The sequence below is a fragment of the Gracilinanus agilis genome, chromosome 1 (genome assembly GCF_016433145.1).
Source record: "Gracilinanus agilis isolate LMUSP501 chromosome 1, AgileGrace, whole genome shotgun sequence".
In the NCBI taxonomy this organism is placed as follows: domain Eukaryota; kingdom Metazoa; phylum Chordata; class Mammalia; order Didelphimorphia; family Didelphidae; genus Gracilinanus; species Gracilinanus agilis.
The window spans coordinates 122,023,319-122,047,895 of NC_058130.1; the positions used below are offsets into that span (position 1 = coordinate 122,023,319).

The window sequence follows — 24,577 nt, forward strand, 5'->3', positions numbered from 1 at the left end:
AGTTAAGTGACTTGCCCACAATCACACAGCTATTAACATATCCATTGCAGAATTTGAACAAGGGCTTTCTATCACTCTTTTCATTGTTATGTTGATTCACTGATACTTTCTGTCTCCTTACTTCCAATACTCAGTAAAATACTTTCTCTAGCTTCTTTGAATCCTGCCCCAAACACCTACCAGCCCTGTTTCCTGAGAAAGTCACTTAATCTCTTTGTCCTTTAGCTTATTCACCTAGTAATAGTTACTGCAACCTCAGGAGCTAATGTGAGGAAAAAATGAATGAACAGATATGATGTGCTTTGATAATGGTGATCAGTTATGTAATGCTACCTACTCTTACTCTGGCCCCTGTAAAGCCTGGAGCCAAGATCCTCTTTCTTCTCTACCCCTAATCCTCTACAAGACCAAATACAGGTTGCTTTGGTTTTTTTATTTAATTTAGAAGCTACTCACAAATATTATTATGGGAGGAATTCATTCTTATTAGCATACATAGAAAAAGGTCTTCAGCACATCAAAATGATTGTCTTTGAAGGTTTAATGTAAGAGAAAGAAATAAGTATTTACAAAGTCCTAATTCTATGCCAGACATAGAAAGGCATAGAAAGAATTTTATGGGCAGGTTGTTATCTGTATAGGTGAAAGATGGCTCTGTACCAGTGATATCAGAGACACCTTTAAGTATTAAATAAGTACTTAGAATATACCTAATATTATGCCAAGTAAAATTAGACCCCTGATGAATGGTTTGTGATGAATGAAGATAATTTGAGTGTATACTAGATCAGTGTTTCAAGGTTTGAAAATCTTTTCTTTACATAGTCAAAAGCATTCATGTTAAATTCATTAACATTTATTAGAAGAGCTCAAATGAGACCAAAGAAATCTTTCAAAGACAGGGTACTAAATCAATGCAGATGATTACAAAGGCTATAATATTATAAAGGGGCTTAATAGTAATACTCTTTGGATTGTTGTTCATTTTATTTCAGTAGTTCTGATTTGTCTTTAAAAAGAGAGGGAACAAAATATTCTTTGTCCTATGGAATGGGAACGAATGGGGAAGGATCCTGAGAGATATTTAGGTGATATAGAAACAAAAGTTATCAGTAAAAATGTATTTTTAATAAAGAGGTAAATAATGAAATCTAAGTTTATGTTATTGCATATGGATATTTTACTGAAGCTTAATGTATATTGATTTCATGTTTTAAAATGTGGACATTTCTGGTTTGAATAGGATGGAAAGAGTAAAACTGTCACCTCTCAGCCAGGTCATGCTTGAATTAACTGGGTTTTTTTCATCATCATATTTTGGCACCAAAACTTTTCCTCCTTCCCTGTTTGGTAGTGAGGAAAAAGTTGTTGGTTGTTCAGTCATTGCAATTGTGTCCAGCTCTTCATCACTCCACCTGGGACTCTCATGGCAGAGATGCTAGAATGGTTTGCCATTTCCTTCTCCAGCTCACTTTTCAGATTAGGACCCAAAGCAAACAGGGCCAAGTCCCTTGCTGAGGATCACACAGCTAGTGTCTGAGGCCAGGCTTTAACTCATATAGTCATGAATCTTTCTAGTTCCAAGCCAGTGCTGTTTCCACCTTGCCACCTCGCTGCCCCAAAGAAGAGTCCTCTGGATTTGTGAAAGTGCCAGTTTAAAGGTTTCAGTATGGCACATTCATCTTGCAGTCCTGACCAGTTAGAAGCATATTTCCACTGCTCATCAGAAAGGTGGAGATTCTTAATGTGGAATGAGGACTTTTTTGATTCAAGGGAATGGTGCTTAGAAGAGTGGGGTAGATTGTGGGGCTGAGAAGGGGAGTGTCCAGGAAAGGACTACAATGCTGAAGAAAGAGAAAGAAGAGCCAATAGAACTTGGGGAATAGGACCCTGGACTTGGAAGTAGGGAGACCTTGTTTCAAATCCCATCTCATTTAGTAGCATTATGACACTGGAAAAGTCCATAACCTTTTTGTGTTTAGTTTCCTCCTCTCTGCTAGAAAATGGGAGAGTTGGAATCAGTGACCTCAAAAGTGCCTTCCAGCTCTAAGACTCTGATCCTAAAGCATTTTTCAAAATAAAAACCCACTTCTAAAAGCTTTTTATAGTGAATTTTACTTCTTAGGCTAATAGTAAATGGCATTTATGCAGTGCTTGACAATTTGCAAAGCATTTTCTATGGGTTATCTCATTTATACTTTCCAGCATCCTAGGAGAGTATGTCACTTTTATAGATATTGATTACTACTATTTTAAAAATGAGCCTCAGAGCAGTCAAGTCTTGATCACAGTGACCCAAGCTAGTTAGAGACAGTTAGATGGTGAAGTGGATAAGGTATTAGACTTGGAGACCAGAAGATTTTAATTCAAAATCTGCCCTTAGATCCTTATTACATATATGACCCTTGAAAAGTCACTTAACCTCTTTCTGCCTCAGTTGTCTCAATGTAAAATGGGAATGATGATAGCACCTACCTATCAGGAATGTTTGAGGGTTAAATGAAATAATGTAAAGGGCTTCCTGGTATACTATGTTTTTGTCTCCATTTCCCTTTACCTGAAGTTTAAGAGGTGGGATTTGAAGCCAATTCCCTCGATTAAAGAACCGCATAATAATAGCAGCTACCTCTCAAAGTTGTCATGTGGATAAAATAAAATAATATTTATAAAAACTCTTTGTAAACTTCAGGTTTCTTTATAAATGTTAACTAAGTTATTCATCTCAACATCATCATCATCATCATTGATTATTTCATGCTTCTTTAAAATAGTCCTATTTTACTATTCGACTACAGTTTGCACAACTATTAATGCCCTACCTTAAAAAGCAAAGGTGTATCAATTTCAATTAAAATAATGAGGGCTGTTCATTCACTTCAAAGGGGATAAATGCCCCAATAGACCTTCATTTGGGCAGTGATTTCTTCCCATTCACATAGAGGTGATAACTTGGTGTTCTCAATTGGCATAGACTCCATTTTGCATAGATATTTAGCGTACTCACTATTCCTTCCTTGAAAAATTTGGGCCATAAGGTTTAATTGCATGCTCATCAAGCAACAGACTTGGAGGTATATTCTCTGTGCAGTGAGCTCCCACAGCTCCCATTAATGCTAATGAGAGTTACACATGTGTATTGAGGAGAGAATAATATACCCTTTGAAGTTAGAGTTGCTAATTGAGTGCTTTCTTCACTTTTGCTCAACTTCAGTGCCTAAACAGAGCTAGAGTGGTCTAAAATGTCATTCTCTATAAAACCTTTTCAGCGTTTAGATTCTTGTTCCTCTGCCAGAACACCATCAAAGCAGGGAATAGGAGTGACTAAAAAAAGATGCTATTTTCCCCCAAATGTAGAAAGAACTAATAGATGAAGTCAGTGAAGGAATGAGCAGGACCCATGATTTCATGTCCCAATCATCTAAAATAGAATGCCTGAGGTGAGCTCATTGGGCTAAGAGTAAATGCTAGAGTGAGAGAATTTACCAACAGTGAGGAAACCAGAGGCAGAAAATCATTTAATCTCCTCCAGGTTATTTAGATGCAGCTTGGTGTAATGGAAGTTGTACTGCTTGGAATCGGTAGTCTTGGGTTAATTGATTTAAGCTCAAATTTTGATCTTACCACATCAACTTTGTGAGAATGAGCAAATGACTTGTCTCTTAAGTCATTCCCTCTTCTCCTGATTATAACACTGGGTTATCCAAAGAAGGGTCTTTTCATATTAAAATGGTACTTAATTAAAGGAAGGGCACCTGTATTGCCAATCAAATAAAGTACAGTACCTCCCTTTTCATCCCACAATAAGCAAATCTTTTGTTAGGATGCTTTTTTTGTTGTGTGGAGATTTTTAAAAATATTTTGAGGTTTATGAAGAGACTGAAGGTGTATTTACTTCCCTGTGCCCTGCCACACTAGTGGCACCTAGCTGCCAAGACTACCATACTACCTCTGGGAAAAGGTAAGATTTGAGTTGTGCCTTCAAGAAAGTTGGGAAAAATCTCTAATTTTCTTGTGCCTTTTAAGTTCTATCTTGGTCAAGAGAAAAGAATGAAAATGAAAGATAGAGGCTAAAATGCAAAGGAAGAGATTAATTTTTTTTACCCTGAAAACATCATCTTTTCTTTATTCCTTCTTTAAAAAAACCCTTATTTTCTACCTAAGAAGAATCAATACTCTCTATCCTAAGGCAGAAGAGCAGCAAGAACTAGGCAACTGGGGTTAAGTGACTTGCTCAGGTTCACATCACTAGGAAGTGTTTGAGATCAGATTTGAACCCAGGATCTCCCGTATCCAGTTTTGGTACTTTTATCTCCTGAGCCACCTAGTGTCCTCCCTTATTCCTTCTAAATATGTTTTTATTCCATTTGTATCGATAGGATTATAGGCTGGCTGCCTCATGTGATTAGAAGTATAGCAATAATGAGCCACAGTTTCAATCTATTTGCCATCAGTTGGTTTTGCCTAGAGAATAAGTAGATTCCTGCCAGAGCCTGACCTTAGCCATACTCATCTTGATCAATCAAAGTAGTGATTAGAGTCATAAGGAGGACCAGAAAGAAAACGGAATCGCTCAGGGCTAACCTATTACTATCACTGGAAAATGACTTAAATTGTATATCCTACTGATAGTGGGTTAGTAAGAATACCTGTGGTGGAAAGAACATTTGATTTGGAATCAGCAGACTGGGGTTGTAATCTTATCTCTACCAATTACTCACTGTGATACCATGGGAAATGTGACACTCAATTTCCTTATCTGCAACATGCAGATAATAATACACTAGTTTTCTCACAAGGTTGTTGTGAGCAAAGTACTTGGAAAATCTTAAATTTACCTAGCCATAGTTATTCATATATGGAGGACCAACCATGCACAAATATATTATTCAAAACAAGAGAAACACACTCAGAACTTTAACTCATCTGCCTCTTTTCATAGTTCTGGAGATTTGCCATTCCCTTTCCTACACCAAATTAAAAAATGTAAACTTTGGAAGGGCATATCCATATTCTGTTTCTAAAAGAGGTTATTTTAGTCATTGTGATGAAAGTACTTAGCAATTTCCATTGTGGCTCTTCCTTTTCTTGCCTTTGAATGAAAGTGCCTGCTTGAATTGAGGAATAGTTGGCCAGTCTGGTAGTATTTCAAGACCAGGATTCCTGGGGACATGGAGAATCGGGGTGGGAGGGCTCTCTTGTCCTGAAACTAGGAAGTTACTTCAGTTTTCCTTGTTTGCCTGAGTCTGCCCTTGATTTCCACCTGGATTTACATTGCCAATCAATCAATCAATCAGTCAAAAGCCTTGACTAACTGTGTGCCAACAAACACTATGCTAAGTCCAGTGATACAAATAAATGGGAAAACAGTACCTGCCCTCTTAAGAGTTTAGATTCCAAAGGAGAGATAGCATGCCAATAGCTAGGTAGATATACAAGATATATATATACATAACATTATTTTAGACTATATAATAATTATGGATTAGATGGAAGATAATTTCAGAAAGGAAAACACTAGCAGCAGAGGAGACTGGGAAAGACCTACCAAAAAAGGTGAGATTTGAGCAGAGCTTTGAAGGAGGTTCAGTAAACTAGGAGATGGAGGTGAGAAGAAAGAGCAATTCATGCAGAAGAGAATTCTAGGTATTGGAGAGAAGGAAAAAAATCATGTAGAGAGAAGATGAAGCTATATTTTCCCAAATGGAATGGTCCACCAATTACCTCTAAGTAAAAGGCTATTGTGGGAAGATAATGTTCTCTTCATCACACATTCATTCTCTTTGTAAATAGAAATTGAGCAGGATGTACAGGGCCAAAAACCATGGGGCAGTATGATACAAAAGTTTCTCTCTTTCCCATTTTTTCTTCCCGCTGTCGTTTCTCTCCTTGTCTTTCTATATTCTTTTCCTCATCCTTTTCTCTCTCTGCTAGGATTCAGCTTTCTTTCTTCTCTTCTCTATTTTCTTTCCTTTCATTTTTCTACCCCTTGCCTCTCCCTTCCCCCCCCCCCACTTTTTCCAATTTTCTTTCTTCCTGCCACAAAATTAGATTGGGAATTCTGGGATGATGTTTGTAATTTAAAACACAGTATGATAGTTTTTTGGGGGGGGTTGGGCTTTTGTTTCTCAGCTTTTTGTAGCACAAAGAGAAGTTAAGACTCATATTTGCAGTCTATTAATGCATTTTTAGGATCCTATTATTGCCTGGCAGAGTCATGAATATAAGCATATGAGGTTATCGGTTATTGCATATGATTTTATTAATCCTTTTCATTTTGTAAATTTTAATGAACATCTGACAACTAATTATTTTTTCTTTACACTGTCTTATAACTTAGTAATACAGTTGCTAATTATCAAAGACAATTTGATGTAAAAGCCATTCATCGTCATTTAAACATCACAATTGAAACTAATTTCTAATCATACTAATGTTCTTTCATTGTAAATAATGTTAGTGAACTTCAATTTTTAATTTCACTTAAACTAGCTTCATTATGTAGGCATATGTGTATATGTATATGTGTGTGTGTTTGTAATATAAAATAGCTTTTTAGCCATCGTTGATAAATAATTCCTAAAAATGTAACTTCTCATTTTGTTTTAATTAAAACTTAGACGTGGAAGACTAACATAACTTCATAGTTCTCGATGTGTTTCTTTAAAATTCTTTTGAGTTAAATGGAGTCACTAAGTGCACCACAATTTCCTTGGACTATTTCTGTAAAATTTTAAATGAAATTTATTTTCTCACAATTATTTTAAGTAGTATTTAGGAGAGTTATTTTTTCCTGATGTTATATAGCCATTTTTCAGAAGTAGAAAATAAGGAAAAGCAAAACAAAAAATAAAGTAAATAAATAAACCAAAAAGCTTGAGATTGGGATATTGTTAACTGAAGAACCTTTTAGGTAGAATTGTCATCCTTAAAAGTTCCACCTCTTGTTTTGTGCTTTATACATGCTCACTCACTTAAAAACAAAATAGGTTGCAGTTTCTGTTTCCAACCAAAATGAGATATTATTGATGACCATCTACATAAGAGTCCACAGGGAAATTAAATATTTTAGGGATAATACAACATCTGGTAACAAGCTTATAAAAAGAAATAGGGGCATCTAGGTGGCCCAGTGGATTGAGAGTCATGCCTAGAAATGAGAGGTCCTGGGTTCAAATATGACCTCTGATCATTCCTACCTGTGTGACCCTAGACAAGTCAGCTAACATCTATTGTCTAGCCTTTATCATTCTTCTGCCTAAATTTTTCCATCTTATATAACAGCTTTCTAATGATTTACGTTTTTCTATCTTTATTATTTCCCAAGAAAACACACTATCCTTTGTAAATATAGAAACTACTCACCTTATTCTCAGTATGAGATGAGTTTACTTTTGAAATTTTTTTATCAATAAATAATGCTGTGTTAACAATAATCCATTCACATTTCCTTTGGTCCACTTTTATAGTAGGCATTAATGAGAGCAGGAGTGTGCTTCAGTACATAGTATGGTGGCTCTGGAGTGATTCTTCTTACTTCTGTGATTATAAGCAAATCCCTTAAAACTCTCTGAGTCTCAGGCAACTCACTAAAACTTGATGCTGTTATGGATGGCTTATGATTTCCCTCAGTGGAATGAATTTCTACATGAACAAAATTAGAGTTCTTTACTGTATTTTTAAATTAAAATTATATCATAACTATAGAACTTAATTTTTCTCAGTTCTATGAAAAAGTTAATTGGCAAATGTAGTCATTAAGTCTCATGACCCTTGCTTTTTTAACACTTACTTTAAACATTTATGCTAATTCAAAGTTTGTCCTCTATACTTGGATAAATGATCATTGTGGTTATTCTTGTTTATATTGTACAAGGAAAAATTAAAGGGAGTTTAAAGGCCTATAGCATGAAGCAATAATTTGAGGGATTATATAGGAGATCATCTCATTGTAATTGGAAACATGACCATAATTTTTTCAATTGTGTTCTCTTCCACTGTGGCACCAATCCTAAAGAATGAAATGTTTGTGGACTCTTTAGTTTAAGTAAAATCAGTCAGTAAGTGGAAAGCCTATTTTAGAAAGTCATTTAAAGATACTACAAGTTGGTACAGAGGAGGGCAATTAGGATGGGAAAGAACCTCCTAGACATATCAATAAGAGGACTGATTGAAGGAACTGATAATGATCATCCTGAAGAAGAGAAGACTTATGGGAACATAATAGCTTTCTCTGGAGTTTTTGAAGAGCCATCATGTGGAACACAGATTAGACAGAATAGACTTGGTCTCTTAATTAATCCCAGAGAGTAGAACTAGAGGCACTCAGCAGAAGTGGTAGAAAGGCTCCATTAAAAAAAGAAAGAAAGAAAAAAGAAAGAAAGAAAAAACCCCATAAAAGGGAAAATCTTCCTGGCAAATAGACTTTAATCCTTTCACTTATATGAAAGAATGTTCATGTATGGTCTTGATGATGGCAGCAGGAGTGAACTCATGCCATTTATGTAGTGTTTAAAAGTTTACAAAACACTTTACATATAGTATCTCTAATTAAAACACAGCAACCTGTGAGGTAGGAACTTCTGGTAAGTTAGTTTGTTATGTGTATACATAATTAGTATGGTAAGGAAGGAAGGAAAGAAGGAAGGGAGGGATGGAGGGACAGAGGTAGGGAGGAAGAAAGGAATGAAGGAAAGAAGGAAGGAAAGGAGGGAGGGAGGGAGGGAGGGAGGGAGGGTTACTTTAGTATCATGGGTGAATACCCAAGACAATGATACTATTTCTGAAATTCTAGACCTGAACCACAACTAGAACACTATGTTCACTTCTGATCATCATATCTAATTGCTGTGAAATTAATGATACAAAAAGTGATTTGTAAGGTAGATATAAAAATGAGTATAAATCATAAATGTTAATGTAATATTGTGAAAAAAGCCCACTTAGATTTTGAGGGTACAAGGACCTCAGTTCAGATTATGCCTTTAACTCTACTAGTTATATAGTTCTGAACTCTTAAGGTAGGTTTTCTCATCTCGAAAATAGGTATTATAATACTTGTAGTGCCTAATTCTAGAAATATTGTGAGTATCAAATGAAATCATGTATACACGAAGTTCTTAGGAAATCTTTAAGTACTATATAAATGTTTGCTATTAATATTATGTTCATATGAATTCTGTGATTTTATTTATTAAATGGATATGAAAATAAGCAATTTTGATTTTATATTGTAGACTTATATGGAGATTAATATATTCCCATTTATTATAGGAATATAAAAGGTATATCATATCAATATCCTATTTATCATCATTTTAAAAATCAGTATTTTTTGAAGATTTAGTAACATATTCTCTTTTTTCCTTCATCAAACTTTTCTCCTTTTCCCTCTTGTAGTCATATCTTTATATTTTCTCTAGCATGTATCAGAATTTCTGTACATAGGAGGTGCTCAATAAATGGCTAACATGTAAATCTAGATTTACCACAAACACATTTGTAAAATCTTAAGGATATTTGCAGAAGTATCAACAATAACAACAACAAAATCTGTAGTCTCTTTATGTTTGCATTACATTGAATTTTTTTTCATTGGACCATATAGTTTCATAAAGCATAGGAAACTCTCTCTACCAGTGCTCAGTGCAGTATATAACTTATAATCTTAATGAATTGACTAGAGTCACTCAGAGATTGAATTTCTTAACCAGGACCCTACAACTGTTATATATCAGAAGGTGGACTTAAATTTATATCTGAATTACAGATTGACCTTCAAACCACAGTGTTTTTCATTTTATTGACTGGTTACTCTTGAAATGACCACTTCTCTAATAACTACTAAAACAAAATATTTCTTTCTATGGCTGATGTGTATGTGTATGCATATATACATGTGGCATATAATATATTTGCAAGATGAAAGCTACTATATACAAACAAGAGATAGGGGTGCCTGTATATACATGTATAAATGAAATCGATATATGCACACACATATAAATCCTGTTTATACACAGTTATTTCATTCTGTGTGGATATCTATATATCTATAAGGTTCATGTCTGTATGTGTAATATTATATATGTATTGGGAAGCAAGGTAGGACAGTGGATAGAATGGCACACCTGGAGCCTGGGAGACCTGAGTTCAAAATTGATCTCAAACACTTACTAGCTGTGTAACGTGGGGCAAGTCACCTAACCCTCTTTGCCTCAGTTTCCTAATCTGTAAAATGAACTGGAGAAGGAAATGGCAAACTCTTCTATTATCTTTGCCAAGAAAACCTCAAATGGAGACACAGAGTCAAACACAACTGAAACACAATTCTGTTTTATCTTCTTACTGTGCCTTCTCTAACAAAACAAATACACAGAAATGTGCCTAAAACAAAAATTTATGTAAAACTTTATGATCAATGAAACAGCCAGTCCTTTGGTTTTTTTTCCTCCGTCCCTTCTCCTTTTTTCTCACTTTGTCACTACTTTGTATTAGATAACTTATTGTAACTAGTTATCAGTGCACAGAGTGATTTGAAGACAATTGTATTCTGGTTGATTTTGTTTATTTAAATCAATCATGCTGACTTTCTATACTCTATCTAAACCCCATCTGCAGAAATTGCTGGAGGAATTGGATTTGGTGTTTAAAATCTATACTTCTGGACAGATAGTTTTATAGGCAGTTGGGTTCAAAATAGTTATGAAAGAGAGATGGCTCAATTAGTCATTTAGGCAACAAATATTTAATAAGTACCTACCAAATGCTAGATACTGTATTAAGTGTTAAATATGCAAAGAAAGGCAAATTTTATTGTTTATGACTTCATATTTGTAGTGGGTTTATTTATTATTAATTTTATTATTGCTTTTTTAATGAGCGGAGGAGAAAGGAGGGAGAAAAAATAGAAATGAAAGATGAAATTGACTGGAAAATTTTTAATAAGTAAAAATAAAGGATTACTAAAGAAAGGCAAAAGAAAGTCCCTATTCTCAAGGAGCTCACATTCCATTGGGGAAGACAACATGAAAACAACTATCTACAAGTAAGAGCTGTACAGTATAAATTGGAGATGATTATGGAGGGAAGGCACTAGTGTTAAATGGATAAGCAAAGACTTTTTGTAGCAGATGAAAATTTAGCAGGAACCTAAAAGAAGCCAAAAGGCAAGTTATGCTCTCCAAATATACTGGACTATTTAGGGGGGAAGGGGTTGACTTCTTAGGGTCAGAAGGTATAGCCCCATAAATCACAATGAGACTTTACAAAATGGCATTCCAGTGGTCTGAAATACATTGTGCTACTATTGGCCAGTTTCCTACTACGGAAAAGTTAATAACCTAGATAATCCATTTAATATATTTTTTTAATTTCAAGTTCAGCATTTTTTCATTATTGTCATATTGTCAGCCAGATTAGACAACTCCAACACCTGGGTAGTACAGTGGATATAGTATCAGCCCTGGAACCAGGAGGACTTGAGTTGAAATTTGGCCTCATATATTTACTAACTGTGTGAGCCTGGGCAAGTCACCTAATCCTGTTTTCCTCAGTTCTTTATCTATAAAATGATCTGGAGAAGGAAATTGAAAACCATTCTGGTATCTTTGCCAAGAAAACCCTGGAAGGGGGTCACGAAGAGTTGGGCATAATTGAAAGAACTGAACCACAACAAATTCTTCCACTCTAGAAATTAAATTATTCCATTCAGTAGTCTATATGCAATCACTGGATTCACTTTGTAATGGTGTCCACACTTAATAATGTATAGATATAGCTTATAGGTGCATATAGTTAAGTCCTTTCCAGCTCTAAAGTGTTGTGATGCTACAGACTACCATTACATGTCACAAACTTTAGCTCCCCATTGTTAAGCCAAGTAAAATAACTTGTTTCAAGTCACATAGATAATAAATGGACTTTCAGTCAAATGCTTTTTTCCATTTAAAGGGAAATTGCTTTAAATACATAAACAAGTAGTGGAAAAATATTATTCGGGGAATTGAAGTGAAAACTTGATCCTATACCTCTAATCATAAAATTTTGTATCCCATATCTTTTAGGGAAACCTCTGTTGTAACTTGAATAGGTATCTTCTGGACTTATAGATGTACCACACAAAAATAACAGTTGTTTCTCATAAAGTCAAAAGCAAAATGAAAACATACCCTAAGGTTATTGTTATTGCTGCCTTAAAATTAAAGACCTTAGATTTACTTGTTAAGGCTCCATATTTTCATTTCCCTGTAATAAAAAGGATGTTTATTTGATGTCTTTTAAATGGCTATTCTCATTTTCATGAAATTTGGCAACATAAGCATGCAAAATGGGAGGTGGATCGATCACCCAGCATTGAAAATGGTGTCACCAGCACATGGTTTCTGTTTTTCTCCCCATTTATTTTATTACTTCTTACATATATATATATTTTTTTAATTCCCTCTACCTTGTTCTATTCCATAAGCTTCTGTTCATATAAATTATTAATTAAGCTATTCTCTTCAAAAGCTATTAACTATTTTCGCTAGGAAACTGTAAGCTCAATGAGGACAGGGATAGTTTATCTTTTTTCCCCCTTGATATCCATAGAACTTAGCACTGCACACACATGTTAGTAAATGCTTGTTGACTTGAGGTCTCTTGTATTTTGACATGCATGAAGTAGAAAATATCTGGAAAACTTGGGTACTAGAGGTTTGGTCTGTGTTTTTCTGGTGCTTGCAATAGTAAATTGAATTTACTCCTGTATTTATTCTGTATCCAAGTGATGTTTTGTAGGTGTTATAGTTCATGTGCCTGCACCAAAGTTCTCTCTCCAGGGTCTTACATTTGGGTGTAGGTAATCCTGAATTCTTCAAAGTTATAAGCAGAGTTCTTGGTCAAGAGATCTGTGAACTCAAAAAAAAATTTCAGGCTCACTTTATTTTGTTATAATTGATTATCTTTTTATATCTTTTTATATATTCTATTGTTTTCATTTAAGAAATCAATATGAGAATTCTATAGATTTTACCAGACTGCTAACGCAGTACATAATACAAAAAAGGTTAAGGACTCTAATGGAATACAAGCTCTGGATCAGGTGTGATTTGTACTGGATGGATTTTGAAATTTCGTTAAACCCTGAGATTCTCTGGGCCTGTAGTCTTGATGTTCTTGTAGGGTTTCAGTTATAACAAATCATGAAGTTATTAAAGATGTATTCAAAAGCTGATTCTAATGAGCAAAGTGCTCATGGACTGATTATGGACATATTTCTAATATTTCACATGATTGATTTCTGAATCCTTAAATTGGTTGGGTCTTAAATTTAAATTCCTCATCAACCGGAAGGTCTTCAAATATGGCTGGAGAGTAGATGATGTGTCTTTAGTTTGAGGACTGTCAAGGTCAGGTGACATTTCTTCTCCATCTTTGCCACTTCCTGCCTTAATCAAAAACAGTGTCCTTCTCCTGAAATCTTGTTTGAGTCAGTCCCAGCCAACCTTTCATGCTATTCAATGAGACTCAAAGAAAATATAAAACTATTTAAGGTTTTATTTTTTTAAGAAACCTTCACATTTGAAAACTAATTTTAGAAGGACAATTCTTAAAGCAATTCAACTACTGTATACTTAAACACTAAAATATTACATAAATAAAAGATATTATTATTATGTTAGCTGGTCATTACATTATCTGGAAATTCTGTTTTGGGAGTAGTCACATTTTTAATTGCATATAAGTATCATAAAGGTGTGAAAACTGAAGACAGGTAGAGGTGGGATTTTTCTTTTTTCTCTTTGCACCAAGGGAATACATGTTCCTGAGAGTGCAGGAAAGAGTCTAGCTCTTATAAACTAATAAGGCAAGAGCATTAGTTTAAGAATACCTCTGAAATTTCATCTGTTCAAGTTGAAGGAGCTAAAACATTGGCCAAAAAAAAGATAGTGAAGCTAATTCACAATCCATTAAACCTAAGCCAATAGTTAGGTTCAATTATGTTTAGCACTTGTAGCTTACATAAATATTAAATTGTCAGGTAATAAAGTCTTACAAATTGCCTTTTTCTAATCTTCCACTATCATTGTTTTAATGTGGGCTGAGGCACATTATTTCTACTAAAGTGCTTCCTAACAGTGGAGATTGACAAAATGTTAGGTTTTTTCCCCTTTCTTTATTTCAATTCAATAAACAAATGTATTAGTCACCTACTATATGCTAGGTGCTAGTCATATAGAGATGAAACGACAAAATTTGTCCTCTCAAGGAGCTTATTGTCTCAGTGGGCAAAGACAGAGAAATCACTGTGATGTTAGGCAGGAGATGGAGGGAGTTTGAATATTGTATTAGATCAGAGAAATCTCTGGAGGTCAAAAAGACTTTCTTCTGTGGATAATAGAAGATTTTGTAGAAGAGGTGGCACCTCAGCTGGTAAACTTGAAGGATTTCAGCAGAAGGAAATGAAGAAGGACTTCATTCCTGGATACATGTTTAGAGACCAAAAGAGGCAGGAAGCTAGACAAGAGCTTAGATAGTGGGTCCAATTTGGGCAGGAACCCAGATAAGAGCTTGCATAGTACATCCATTTTTAATATGTTGTAGATAGAAGGGGAGTAGTTTGAAAAGCAACTAGAAACTTTGGCTAATCTTAAATAACATGTGTCATTTAACTTTTTAGCTATGAAAGTACAGTGTTCCTGAAAGTTTTGAAGCAGGACAATGACATAACTAGATGTGTGCAGTAAGAACTTTCATAGCTGGTTTGGAGAGAAAACTGGGGAAATTTATGAGGATGTTATAGCACTCTGTGGAAAGCAACAATGTGGACTTGAACTATTATGAACTAATATGGCCTGGATTAATGCAAGGGACATACTTGTAGTAGCAATGATATGATTTGACAACTGAATGGATATGGAAGATGAGGGAGAAGGAAGAGTCCTAGGACATAATGGTATTTTGAAGATGATATGGCCATCAAAAGAAATATAGATATGTATATAATGGGGGAGGTTCAGATAAAATGAGAATAAATTCAGTTTTGAATATGCTGAATTTGATGTTTTAGTAGCAATTCTGATGGAGGAGAAGAATAGGCAGATAGAAATGAAGAAATAGTATGTAGAAAAATGAACAAACAAATGGAAGATTTGATAGATCTTAAGGTTCTGATAGTAACCCAAAATCATACACAAATTCACCAAAATGATCTATAACTATGGCTTAGGATTCTGGAACTCCATTGCAGATATCCACCAGGCAAACACACAATGAAGAAAGAATGTTTCCTAGATAACCAAGAATTTTAATTTGAGATACATTAAGAGAAGGAATGCTTATAATCAGGCTTTAATAGCTGATTGATAGAGAATTAAGAGCACAATTGATGGAACAAAACAGCTGGTGCATGATTCTCTTAATTCACAGAATTCTGTAGTATAGCAAACAGCCACTGAGAATATTGAAAGCAGCTTAATATGGCTTTTTATTCATATCCTTGGTTACCCATTTCCCTAGTGTTAAAGCTGTTCTTATTTGTTTATCATTTTCTCATCTTTTTTAGAGGAAGTTTTTAATCTTTGTTTGACCAAGTCTGCAAATTTTAGCTCCTACCTTTTCTTTACCAACTAACTTCAGACTTCATACAAGGGGATTTGCCCCTTTTGCTTTTCTTTTGATATCTTCTTATTACAACTAAAGTGGAAGAAAGTAATTGCTTCTTTCTTTATGTGGTGATTTCAGTCTGCTCTTTAGAGTTCCAATATAATTATAAAGCCATTGTAGAATCTTTTATTTTTAAAAAATCCTTTACCATGCATAGTAAAGTGTCACACATAAAGTGATTGGTTTACTAACTACTTATTGATTAACCAGAATGATTATCCAGTGCATGAGAGATGAATATGGTCTTTATTAAAGCTTCATTTATAGGTAAATGTTAAGTTCTATTTATTCTTGTAGGTAATCAGTGGTCTACCTGCTGAATTTTTTCAAACTTATAATTATCATGAGCATGATATGATGTAACATGAACTGCATCTGTAATCATGGAAACTGTTCTTATTTCCTAAGTGCTTTCAACTTTGGTTTCTTTGCATGTTAAAATAAGAGGATCATACAAAGTATTCCGCAATTGACAAACAGTCAAAGGATCCAAGCAGGCAATTTTCAGATGAAGAAATTAAAACTATCTTTAATCCTGTGAAAAAATGCTCCAAATAAATATTAGAGAATTGTCAATAAAACATCTCTGAGGTATCACCTTACACCTATTAGACTGGCTAATATGATAAAAAGAAAAAAATAAATATTGTAAGGGATATGGAAAAATTGGAATGAAAATATACTGTTGGTGGAACTATGAACTGTTACTATTCTGGAGAGCAATTTTGATCCATGCCAAAAAGGACATCAAACTCTATATACACTTTGACCTAGAAATACCACTAGTAGATTCTATGATCTCCCAAAGAAATCAAAGATAGGAGGAAAGGACCTACTTGCACAAAAATATTTATAGCAGCTCTTTTTGTTGTGGCAAAGAACTGGAAACTGAAGGGATGTCTATCAATTGAGGATTGGCTGAACAAGTTATGGTATATGATTGTAATGGAATGCTATTGCACCATAAGAAATGACGAACAAGATGATAAAAAAAACAACAACCTGGAAAGACTTATATGAAGTGCTCAAATTGAAATGAGCAGAACCAGGAAAATACTATAAACGGTGACAGAAATAAAGGGTGATGATCAACTATAAATGACTTACTTATTATCAGTAATGCAAGGATCTAAGACAACCCAAGGCACTTATAACAAAAAAGGCTATTCATTGCTGTGGAAAGAACTGGCAGAGGTTAAATACAGATTGAAGTATACCATTCTTCACTGTGTTTCTTCCATGAGTTTTTCTTTAGAGTGATCTGTGTCTTCTTTCACAATATGAACATGGAAATATGTATTATATGATCATATTACTTGCCATTTGGGGGACAGGAGACATATGGAAGAAGAGAGAACATGGTTCACAAAATTTCAGAAAATGATTATTAAAAATTACATCAATGGTTCCCAAACTTTTTTGGCCTACAGCCCCCTTTCCAGAAAAAATATTACTTAGCGCCCCCTGTCACATACTATCACCGCCCCCTTACAGTTATTCACCACCCCTAAATGCACCTGTGGCCATCATTGCCTTCTTGGATTGCTGCAGCACCCACCAGGGGGAGGTGGCGCCCACTTTGGGAATCACTGAATTACATCAACATGCAATTTGGAAAAATAATTAATTTTTTTAAAAAATGAAAATGGAAAAATAAGGGGATCAATATATATTCCTAAGGTCATTTTCAGCTTTCAGTCCATTATCCCTTTTTAGCATTAGGTATCACTGAGCATGGTGGTCTGTGTACTTAGGAGGGACTGACTAAACTCCTAATTTCCTTTGCTTTTGAATCATATGTAGTATTTAGAAATGGGAAGCTGGCGGAAAGCTGCTTTTGGCAATTTAAAGATGATCACGAATAGGAAGGGTCTCTATGATGCAGTGCAGAGGAACAAAAAATAGGAAATCTAAGTAGTTTTACTGTTGTTGAAGGAGTTAATAGTTTATCTGGTTATGTCTTTAATAGGTGGCCAAGAGGACTCAGTAGCTACCATCCATATACACAAAAAGTCATATTATAGTCACTGAGTATAATTTAAATACTCACTCAAGAAGTACTTTTTATTTCATGTTTGTCTATTTCAATTACCAATATAAGCAGCTTTAAAATCCCATTTAATCTAATAATTGTCTTCCTAGTTCCCCCTGCTGCTGTATGCAGAGTAATGATTTTACTAAGAATAAGCTAAGCAACTTACAAATGGTGAAACCTTCAAAGTCAGTGTAATTTCATGAAAATCATTATTAGTTGTTAGTAAGGATTATAGCATACTTTCCACTGAATACAAATCAGTTGCAAAAAATAAAACAATAATGTTTAGCATTTCATTAAAAAAAACCTTGATATTGGAAAGCTAATTGTTTTTTGAAAAGAAAGAATAATTCTTAAAGCCACTGAGCTGATTTATTTTGTTAGGTATTAATGACATTATGTATCCAGCAATTTCCTTAGCTTCAACAAAAAGACATTAAAGGACAAAAGAAGACTGATATAGTCAAAGAATGTGTTTGAACTAAAAACCTAAAAGAAAAACAATTTTTCTTACATATGCAGGATAGGTATGTTCAACATGGTTTGAGAAGTGCCATGTCAATAAGATTAAAAGTCTTTTTGATTTTGAGAATTCTTTCTTTTAGAACCTTTTCATTTATATAGCCATTTTAGAGATTCTGTAGTTTCTGTGGGTAAACGAAATTAAATGGCAGTCAGTCTATTCCATGTGGAGTGAATTTCAGTGGGTGAGTGAAATAGTTTGAAATAAGTGAAGTCTAAGGTAAAACCAAGATCAAGATGTGACATAAAGGTCTCTGGTCTTTTTTTTTTAAGTGTTTGAAATTTTTTTCACATTTTACATTAGTTTTCACATTGACATCACATACAAATAGTAAAAAAAAATGACAACACATACACATAGTAAATCTATCAACCCACAAAATGATTTTTATAAGGTTTTCTTCCCTCTCACTCCCTCACCCCGCTAGTACCTTCATAGGGATGGAATAAGCATTACACAATCAAATAATCACCAAAACTATACAGTTTTAATTTCTATTTGTTTTTTCTTTACCAAGAACCTTACCTGTGAGAGCAGCATTACTCTTTCCTCTCCTTACTGTACTCGCCATGCAATCATGAACATAGTTTCAGCAGAACCTAATCAAAGAATAGTGAAGCCTTCTACTATCCTGGGAGGCAGAAAGTAAATGAATGGCCATTTATTTTTTTTTACTGGGTAGTTTCAGATACTCTAAAGTCTATGATTTGCACTAGAAGCTAGGAAACCAGATCTTCTAGGAAGAGAAGAGGAGTAGAGATACCAGCCTTGGGCGGGGGGTTGGATATTTATACAGCAGGTGTGATGCAGATCAATAATAACAGGAAAAAAAACAGTTTAAAAACGTGTCACAAAACAGAGGGGTTAACAAAGAGTACCAGAAGCTGAAGAGTTTATGAGAAAGAAGAGAAGCTCCCACCTAATGGTGTATGGTTAACAACATACGTTTGAGAATTGTTTTGCAAGCAGTTTTGTGTGTCTTTGTATCCAATCTGCATCTTTCCCCTTTCCATTCCTTTGCATCATGAAGTACAATTATCCAGTGGCAGAAACCTAAACTCACCTATTTTAGACAATATCAGCAAATAAACGCACCGAAATGGGTTCTGAAGACCAAGGTTACCAAATTAAGTGAAAACTTCGTGATATAGAGTAGAGTTCAATTCAAAACATGTTAGGAGTTTCTCAAGTGGTCAAGGTAATAAAACATTTCAAACTGCATGGTTTTGAAGCCAGTTAGTCAGGGTGCGTCTTCTCAGGAATATTTTAGTCACAAACCTTCCATTTTTCTTTCATTACCATTGTTTGATCTTCCATCTTCTGCTCACAATGATCGAACTTATTTTCACAATTCATTTGTTTCTGACTTTTAGCACATAGTTAAAGAAGGGGTTCTTAGCTAATTTGTGTGTCATAAACCCCATTGGCAGTCTGACGAAGGCAATGGAAGCCATTTCATAATGATGTTTTTAAAAAATGTATAAAATAAAGCACATAGGATCAAAAAGAAAACAAAGGTTAATGAAGATAAGAATGCAATTTTTGTCATTTCCATTCATGTTCAGAGACCCTTTTAGAATCTAATCATAGGCCTTTGTAGGATTCTGAAAATCCCAAGTTAAAACTCATGGAATAGAGCATCATCTATTTTATTGATAGAATAAAGAGACTCTTTTTAAATCTTTGAAGGAAAACTCCAAAGCAGTCTAGTTTAAGTTTCCAAATTAATTGCCTCTACAAACTCCTTAATGGGTAGTCATCTATCCTCTGTTTGAATGCATCCGATCCTAGAAAACTCACTACCTCATAAAATGACCCATTTGATTTTTTGACAACAGTGTGTAACATTTTTGGTTTATTGAGTGGAATTATTATGTTTGGTATATAAAAACTGAAAATCAAATGTAGCTTTAAAATTATTTGAAATTTAGCAATTTGCTTTTATTTAAGATATTTAAATTTCCTTATTAAAATTGCTTAAAGAAGTGCATGAATTTTCAATCTAGAATCACATAGGTTTTGCCAGTTTGGGGAGGGAGGGAGTGAGTGAGTGGGACAAACAGACAGAAAGACAGAGAGAGAGAGAAAGAGAGAGAGAGAGAGAGGAAGAGAGAGATAAAGGAAGAGGAAAAAGAAAAGGAAAAAGAAAAGGGAAAGGAAAAGGAAGAGGAAGTAAGTTATGGTTTTGACCATATTGACTCAACAAATTCAAGCTATTATGGAAAGCGCTAAATGACTATCTTAATACAAGTGTTAAGCTTCAACATGTATAGAGTTGGTGCTGGCAGGCTCTGACTTGTGTATTATGTTCGTATTGATCATTATTATGTATTATGTAATAACTTTTTGATAAAACAAGGACTTCTCATAATGGAGTCCTCTGTGACTTACTAACACCTGGATGAAATATCAAATTCAAATAATAATGGAAGTTTATACTATGAATCATTTTTTTCATGAAAATTTTCCTTTTGTGTACTTTTTAGAAGATATCTGTTTCAAGTATAGGCCAAATGACATTATAAAAATACAGTGTTACATATATAATTTGTTTATTTGAGTAAACTCAATAATCTGAAAAGATTTTTTTAAAGTACAAAAAACGTCCTTCAAAGTGAGAATGAATGAATGAAAATGTATAAATTCTGTGCATCAAATAATATGCTAAATACTCTGGTTATAAATAGAAAAAGTTAGTCTGTCTGCTTTCAGTGAAGCTCACACATTAATTGGAGGAGTTTAACTATAGGATAGAGGGGGGGAAGAGAGTTTAGAAGCAGCTGCAGCAGGGCTAATGGCAAGTTTGGCCCAGGAGTCTTCAGATTGCATCAGGAGATCAGAGAAAAGTGCCCACAAATATTGAAAGGAAAGAAGTTTTACATAGGGCAAAGCCCAAATAAAGTTAGGATAAGGGGGAAAGATAACTAGGTGAAAAGGCTGGGTGATTCTCCATCTCACCAAAAAAGATTATTGGTGACTCTCCTTTGAGTAGAATAATAACATTCAGCAAAATGTATTAGTATTATCAGTTTTGCAGCTATGCTGAAATTTGGAAACTATTAATTTGAAATATATTGGTGGGGAGTGCCTTTCGAGAGTGAGAGATTTGAGGATATCTCAAAAGAATTTTTAAATATATGCCATAGGATTTGATGAAAATATAGTTGTTGTTTTACCCATTACAAAAAAGTATTTTGAGAGGAGATAAGCATTGATGAGAGAAAGGCATATATAAACATTTTATAGATTTGAAACATATCTTACTTCTGGTGTAAACTTAATTTTTTTATCCCATCTTAGAGGCACAACTACCATTCAATGTCAGCAACACCATAATTGTAGAATTAACCCAAAGAGAGTTATTCTTCCATGGTTAATTCTAGAAAAAAGAAAGCATTTCCAACTTCACCCTTTGCCTTGGGAATAAATGAAAAGAGAGAATTGGTAATGACAGTCATTTGTAATTTATGATTGTAATTAAAAAAATACAGTTGCCTGTCCGTGTTACAATTGATTTCTTGGAGCAAATCTACCATATTTTTTAGTGTAATTAATAGAAGCCATAAATCTTTGCAAGCTGTTTCTGTTAACAGCACAGTAATATAGGAACATGAGGTTTGGGGCCGACATCCTGTTAGATATTTAGCTAAAAATTGCTTGCGCTATTTAATAAATGAATGTGCCAAATGGAGTCCACCCACAGCACATTAAAAATTTAAGCTATAGTTTGCTTGATTTTTCTAAACTTTACGTAGATAAAGCTAGGCTTTCCCAAAACCAGTTATTTAAGTTTTATTTGCTCAGCTTAATATTTAAGTAACAGAGTGTAATAAATGCATTACATTAACATAATTTTGCCACAAAAATCTCCCAGTGACATGTAAGTAATATAGAAACACTACCTTTTAACTGAAGAATATATGTGCTAAATCACTCTCACTTTTAGATGTCCAGCTGCTATTATAGACATCACAAGTTATATTTCTATATTTCCTTGCTGTTCAGAGTTCTTTCCTGACAAGTTAGTAAGGCAGATAGTACAGATTTTTTACATAATAAGCTCTGAAAGTTAAGGATACTTTCATATAGTTCCATGGTAAGGACACATCAAATCTGTCTCTTGAACCCATTTCTCTGAATCCCTAAATTTCAGTGTCCTTCACAGTGCTTACAGTACCCTATCACCATGCTTGTTTCCAAAATTAAAAGGTAGTATTTCTATTATTACATACATGTCACTGGAAGATTTTTGTGAAAAATTATGTTAATGTAATGCATTTATTATAATATGTTATTTTAATATTAAGCCAAACAATAAAAGTTAAATAATTAAATAACAGGAGTTCGGCCATCACTGGGTTCTATATTTTGTGTACTCCTTCCTAAGACCCATGTTGCTTATATTGCTTCATAGACCTTAATAATATTTCTTCCACATGGAGCAGGAGTATCTGTAAACTCTTTGACCAAATTAAATAAGGTAAAATGTAATATGGAAAAATGTATTCTTGGGTTCTAAAAATCCAACTAAGCATTGTAAAATGGGTAATTTATTAAAAAAAAATAAATCTGGAGGATTTTATTGAACTGCAGGCTTAATATGAAGCAATGGTATCATATGGCTACCAAGAAAAGCCAATCAATCTTAGACTTCATTAGAACATCATAAGAGGCATTGAGGCAGTGAGATGGCTAAATGGATTGAGAAACCAGGCCTAGAGATTATAGTCCTGGGTTCAAATATGGCCCCGGACATTTCTCACCATTGCCTAACCCTTACTGCTCTTCTGCATTGGAACCTATACACAGTTTTGTTTCTAAAATAGAAGGTAAGGATTTTTTTTAATGAATCTTTGAATGTACCAAGAGATATACAATTCCCTATACTTGACACAGATGTCTTTTAAATTAATAGCTCCTATCTGTGAAGGTTGTTAAAATCAAGTGAGTTGACATATAAAAGCACCATGGAAACCTTAAATTGCCATATAAATGCTATTATTGCTACCATTACTGTTATTGTTTATTCTCAGCTAGTATTTCCTCCTTGTAAGCCAGGATTTTTGTCTCATTATTTTTTCATCCCGAATAATACTTGCAAATCTTATTTATAGAATGCTTTATCATTTGTAAAGAGCTTTCACATTAGCACATTTGATCTTAAAGACTGTCTGAGGCTAACAGGATGAATATTTTTATACCCATTTTCTAGATAAGGAAACAAATACAAAGGTTTGATATAAGCTGTCTGAAGTCACATAGATGTTAATATTTCCAAATATTTGAAATGTCCTCAAATAAAGGGGAAAAAAAACTGGGACTACATCCCAGGTTTTTTATCACTAGATGATTAGGAATACTTCTTCTGTTATAACATGACATATATTTTGAAGTGATTCTTTTCTTATTCTTAATTAATAATATGTTCAATTATTTATTTATATTCAGGGGTCTTAATAAATTTGATTTATAATCTAAATCATACTCTTCAGCATCTATAACAATGGACACAATTCACAGCAGTCAAAGTAACACTTCCTCCTTTCCTTAGAGGGATGTTTGGAGTGTTTTGTTATTGAACTAGTTATCAAAGATTATTGGCATCTAAAATCAATCAAAGTTTCCTTTTGTTAGATGGAATAGTTTCTGGTGATAATCACCTCACTCAGATTTACTCAATAAAATACCCAACACAACTATTCAATGATGTTAACCATGACTTCCTTTCATCAAAAAAATCAATTTTTTCATACAAATATGGATTAGACATTTGGGGCATATCAATGTGATGCTTTTCCATTTCTTAAAAAATCTTGAAAGGCCAAGAGCTGAGCATATATTCATCTCAGGAATTGTTTTTGACTTTAATAGCTACTGGTTGCAAGATGATTGGTGGTATTTCACGTGGTTACTACTACACAATGATTAAATTTCATTTGTTCTTGTTTAATTGCTGAGTAGTATCCAACTCTATGATCCCATGGACCATTAAAGACAATGATGTCCAGTGGATCTTCTTGGAAAAGATATTATAGTGGTTTACCATTTCCTTCTCCTTGCATTAAGGCAAACAGAGACTAAATGACCTACCCAGAGTCACCTAACTAGTAAATGCATAAGGCTGTATTTGAACTCAGGTGTTCCTGACTGGAAGCTAGGTTTTGTAGTGAATAGGGTTGTGGTAAATAAGTTATACATAAATAGGTTTAGAAGGAAATAATGAAAAAAGAAAAAACACTAGAGTTTAGAGGGATTGAGAAACATGAAATTTTATTTGAGACTCAAAGGGAAGAAGCAAAGCCAAAAGCTAGAGGAGAGAGAGAGAGAGAGAGAGAGAGAGAGAGAGAGAGAGAGAGAGCTGTCTCTTATACACA

At 34.1% G+C, this 24,577-nt stretch overlaps 1 protein-coding gene across 1 annotated transcript in view; it reads left to right on the plus strand.

Annotated features, from left to right (window-relative positions):
- The window catches only part of PTPRD (protein tyrosine phosphatase receptor type D), a 610,060-nt gene that overhangs the window by 283,023 nt on the left and 302,460 nt on the right, over window positions 1-24,577 (plus strand). The window lies entirely within an intron of this gene.